The sequence below is a fragment of the Odontesthes bonariensis genome, chromosome 19, assembly GCF_027942865.1.
Source record: "Odontesthes bonariensis isolate fOdoBon6 chromosome 19, fOdoBon6.hap1, whole genome shotgun sequence".
In the NCBI taxonomy this organism is placed as follows: domain Eukaryota; kingdom Metazoa; phylum Chordata; class Actinopteri; order Atheriniformes; family Atherinopsidae; genus Odontesthes; species Odontesthes bonariensis.
Window position 1 is genome coordinate 23,446,768 of NC_134524.1, and position 6,000 is coordinate 23,452,767.

Here is a 6,000-nt window from a genome sequence, read left to right on the forward strand (position 1 = left end):
CACCTGTGTACAAAGTAATAATAACCCTGTAAAAGTGAATTACCCGTACTCAAAATACGCCAACCTCAGGGTTAGAGCTCTGGTCTTGTGACTTTAGGCTCAGGGTAAGCTCAGGTCTCTCACTCAGGAGTGCTGCTTTTTAGCCACACTGAACTCATTTCTCAGTAATGTTCTCCAAAAGTGAAGGCAAAAGGAGAAGAAGAAGAAGAAGTTTTATTTATATAGCACCTTTCATAGATAAAAATCACAAAGTGTTTTACACAGTATAACAAAATTACAAAGAGAAAACAAATTCATATATAGATACAAAAAGTGACATCGTGCCAATCAACTAAAAGCCTGTCTAAAGAAGAATGTCTTCAGCTGCTTCTTAAAAGAATCCACAGACTCCGCCTCACCAAGGGACGCAGGCAGCTTGTTCCATAATTTAGGAGCAAAAGCCTGGAAAGACAAGTCTCCTCTGGTTTTAAAGGAAGTCCTTGGGACCATGAGGAGGTTCTGGCCTGAGGACCGAAGGGAGCGGCCAGAGCTGTAGGGACACAGCAGATCAGAGACATAACTGGGAGTCTGCCCGTGCAGGGCTCTAAAAGTCAACACTAAAATTTAAAAATCTATATGATATTTGATCGGGAGCCAGTGCAAGGAAGATAAAATTGGCGTAATATGAGTCTGTCTGCTTCATCCTGTTAAAAGTCCAGCTGCTGCATTTTGGACCATTTGAAGACTATTTAAAACAGATTTGTTCAAACAAATAAAAAGAGAATTGCAATAATCCAAATGTGAAAAGATAAAAGCTTGAATCACAATTTCCAGGTCAGAGTTGGACAGGATTGGCCTTAACTTTGCAATATTTCTTAAATGATAAAAGCAGTTTTTTACTAAGTGTCTAGAATGGCAGTCAAGAGACAGACTGATCAAACCAGACAACAAGATTCCTGATGCTCGACTGAATGTACGAGCCCAGAGAACCGAGGTGGTTCAGGACCAGGGGAATTTTTTGCTCTGGAGCAATAAGTCTGTCTTTTTACAATTTAACTGTAGGCAGTTTTCAGTGAGCCATTTCTGTATGCTTGAGAGACAGTCCAATAGCTCAGACGGTTTGTGCAACTCTGACTCCTTAAAAGAAAAATACAATTGAATGTCATCTGCATAAAAATGATAGGAGACATTTTTAAAATGACTAATGACTTTGCCAAGAGGGCTGATGTACAGCAAAAACAAAATGGGACCAAGAATTGATCCTTGAGGAACTCCATACTTTAAAGTAGAAACATCAGACATTATATTGTTTACACAAACAGAAAAAGTCTTATTTGACAATTATGAGGACAACCACTTCAGGACTGTCCCAGTAATTCCAAAGTCACAGTTCATTCTCTGTAGCTACAGTTCATGATCTACAGTATCAAATGCTGATGATAAGTCAAGAAGAATTAAAACTGAGTACTGCCCACGGTCAGCTGCCATCCTTATGTCACTAGAGACTTTAAGAAGGGCAGCAAAACACTGTTTTCATCAGTGTTAAAGACAGAAATGTCACAAAGGTTTGTCGTTTTAATACAAAACCTTTTTAAGGGATTATAATAAGTGAAGTTAGTGGAATAGGAGCTGGCTGGATGAAAATTATTGAAGGAAATGTTCCACTTTGACCTGATGGTGGTAGCATCGGCTCAATGTCAGGGCTTTTTGCTACGTTAATGACTTTTCCCTCAGCTTTAAAGCGATACTCCGGAGTAGATTCAACCTGGGGTCATTTGAACCGTGATATCCAGCCAAGTGGCCCATCCGCAGTTTTTTCGATATTGGCTGAACATCAGCTGAGTTACTGAGTTATCCCGAATAGCTTCGTACAAGGGTTAATGGAACCTGGTCCGTATCTCCAAAATTACCATACTAAAATCACATGCCATGACACCAAACTTCTACAGTAGTACAAATATGATCTGTACTCACAAAATGATGCATTTGGAAGTTTGAAAATAGTCCAGGAGTTTATCATTATCAACACAAGCCTGATAGATTCTCTGCTGCTAAAGCTGTGTCGACGTTACTTCTGGGAGCTGGGAGCTTCAAAGTAAGATGAGGGTTGATCTACTACTGTGAACAACAAAGTATATTGTAACCTGCCTCAGCTCTTACTGCATAGTAAAGGTTGGGTGATACAGATATGATTTCATCAAGGTTAAAATTCGTGCAGACCAGTAAATCAGAAGTCTAGTTTCGCTATAGGACAAGGGGGTATTAGCAATTTGCATTGAGTGTAAGAGTAAAGAATTCACACAACTGACAGGTAAGTAGTTATGTGGTATTTTGTATTGGTTTTAGGAAACAAAATGAAAGAAAATAAATAAATGAATGAATAAAGAATACAAAATTGAATGAGTGTCAATAAACACCTCAGATTTCAAACAATTCACAAATGAATTCACTGACAAAGCCACAGTTCTGTTTTTTTCCTTTGTTTTTCTAATTTGGATGGCTCGCCACAACCACTGAGTTCTCATCCACCTTACAGAATAGGAAGAGTCTCAGCAGAAGAATTTTCCATGCAGATCTTGAACCCAGGAAATCATACAGCAAAAAGACCCGGCCTATAAGGGCCAAAAAGAGGGTTACTATAACATTCTTGTAACAAAATATACCTCTACATATAAACATATGTATATAAACAAATATATACATATTTATTCATTAATAACCACTTTTACTATCCATCAATGAACTGGCATCTGACTTCTGACTTCTGCTCATTCTTCCTTTTTACCATCACTCACTCTCACAGAAAACACATGAGGCAAGGGCAATGCAATTAATATCATAACATTTGAACAGATATGAATTAATTTAACGCTTTTAAACAAAACATACATGAAATTAACGCCTCTTTACCTCACATTCCCACTAGCATATGCACATTCTTTTCATCCATTTATGAGACTAACATTAACAAAGTTTAGTCACCAGAGGCTCAATCAATACACACACAATCTCCAGCACAATGCAGGTCAAACGGCTCTCATCAGTCCAGGTTACACTTTTAAAAAAAACAGGGACACGGGAGTTCAGCAATGTGTATTTTCCTAAAACGAATTTAGCAAAGCTAATGTGGCTAATGGCTAAAGCTAACACCACCGGTCTGATCGAGAGAGAAAAAAAACACGACGACACATACACCTTGACGGCGCCTGATTCGCTACATTACATCATGTGAACTCCTTATGTCACCTGGATCTTGTACACTTTGAGAAAGGTGCATTTACCACACACACTTATACTATTTTTCCAGATCTAAATAACCATATGTGCTTTTATTGATTTTACTATTTGTTGACATATTTAAGATTTTAATCCTAAATCATATTTATTTATTTCACCAATAAACTGATGATGGTGATCTGGGTTACAATATGCTATATTCTACATGTTTTTTTTTATGAATTTTTATGTTGTAGAGTTGTGAATTTATTTTATCAATGGAGAAATTGAGCAGCCTTGCTTTGTTGTCTACAGTAGTAGATCAACCCTCATCTTACTTTGAAGCTCCCAGCTCCCCGAAGTGACGTCGACGCAGCTTTAGCAGCAGAGACGCTATTAGGCTTCTGTTGATAATAATAAACTCCTGGACTATTTTCAAACTTCCAAATGCATCGTTTGGTGAGTACAGACCATATTTGTACTACTGTAGAAGTTTGGTGTCATGGGATGTGATTTTAGTATGGTAATTTTGGAGATACGGACCAGGTTCCATTAACCCTTGTACGAAGCTATTCGGGATAACTCAGTAACTCAGCTGATGTTCAGCCAATATCGAAAAAACTGCGGGTGGGCCACTTGGTTGGATATCGCGGTTCAAATGACCCCAGGTTGAATCTACTCCGGAGTATCGCTTTAAGTTACTCATGTCACATAAATGTGATATTTGTGAATTCCCATGCAAGTCAGCAGCCCCTTTCAGGGTTAGAGTTATTTATTTTCAATTAATCTGACTTCATAAAGCAGGTGTATCATGCCTGAGTGAGCACAACACAAAAACCATGCAGTAATAATCTTACACAGTAAGTCTGTAATATTTGTGCTTTCCAGCTATTACCGGGAAATACATCCACTTTTCACACTTGCCGCCATCCATCCATCCATCCATCCATCCATCCATCCATCAGGCAGTGAAGACTGTGGGAAAGGTTTGTTTGTGTAATTCTGTTTTCTGCCACCAGAGGTAGTCTCACCGACCCGCTGTCCCTGAATGCCATCAGACAGGCTGAGGGGCACCATCAGAGGGGCGGAGCCAGGAAACCACGTGATGACAGCATGATGTGTGTGTGTTCCAGGTGTTCTGAGCTAAAGCTGCTCAGTGTGTGTCAGCAGCTCCTGAAACATCACCGTCATGTCTCACTTTGGGCTGAAATGAACTTCAGCAGCAGCAGAGGAGCAGGCCCGCCGCTCCGCATACACAGAGTACGCAGAGTGCGTAGGGCCCCAAGTACCTGGCGGGGGCCCCCAAAATTAAGGTTGTGAAAAAAATGTCATGATAGTTATTATATTATTACATGAAAGAAATTATATAAATTAGTCATGAACAGGCCCAGCGTTTTTCTTAATTCTGTGCCCTATTACTCGATTCGGGCAAATTAGATGTTTTTACCTTATCTATAACAACCCCCCCCCCCTTCCTGAAATGGTACAGTCTTCAAAGTTACCGCATCGGCAGTGGTGGAGCATCATCCTACCTGACGTTTTCCGAGTTATGCCCGTTAACAGTGAAGAAGATTTAGAATGTCAAGTAAAAGGCCACATGATTCTGGCGCTGACAAAAGCAAGAAAAGAAAAGGGACAGATGACGCTCGTGCATCCCTTGCTGGTAAGTTCGTGTTTTTGGTGTAATAGTTTTGCTAACCCAACGTTCAGTGATATTGCTGCCAGCTAACCTCAGCTAACGTGAGCAACCTAGGCTTGGTTAGCATTTGGAGTTATGAACAAAATCTACTAAATGCTGGCGACCGTGTGTAGAGTTTATGTAAAGTACAGCACTGTCACACGCTGAGTGGCGTAGCAGGCCGCCAACAGGTGTGACGGGAATGATTGACATCTACCCATCATTCCCCTAAAAAGCGAGAAAAGTTAACAAGACAAACGCCGTAATGGCATATCGAAGAAGTTATATTAGTGGCGCGGAAAAATGGAGGAAGAAAAACGGCCTGAGGACAAAGGTAAGGCATGTGTTGGGTGATGTGGGCTGGATAGCTGGAGGTGGGACGTTTTTTGTGTTTATTTGTCCTGCTAGCTAGCCTCAGATAAATGTTATGTAGCTAACTGGGATTTGTTCGTTATAAACTCGGCTTCAGTGTTTGCCTCATGAAAGTTTGCTTATATAAGATGAGTATGACAGTCAGTCCTGCCACGGGAAAGACTGACTGATTCCGGTTTATTCAGATTCTAGCAGGGAGGGAGGCATGTTGTTGTCCTGCTCTGTCATTGCTCAGTGGAAGTTGTCTCTCAGGTATTTTACACGATTTTGGCATTACTTAAGATTAATTTACTAAGTTTCGTGTGTTATTTATAGGCCTCTAATTAGAAGTGTTCTATTGTTAGTTTTTTAAGTGAAATACAAATATTAGGCATCCTGTTGATTATTTTAGAATATTGTGGCATTGGATCATTATTCTTAGTTTTATTACTTTAACTAGTACAATGTGTAGATAAATGCAGAAACTTCTTAAAAGTGACAACTTCCAAAACTCTTTTGTTCCTCTGGCCATCAGGATGTACAACAGCTTTAAGTGATGGCGCTTCTGTATTTCACTGGTCACTTTATATTTCACAGCATCTTGCTTAGGGCCCCCACAAAGCTAGAAACGGCCCTGCAGAGGAGGCTCTGACCATGGGCTGCTTCATGCTGACTGCAAAGGCTCATGGGAACTTTCCCTTTGGATCCAAGTCATTAGATTATCAGTGTTGTCATCATTCCTTTAGCTTCAGTTTGGCCTTTAATTTAAAGCACTT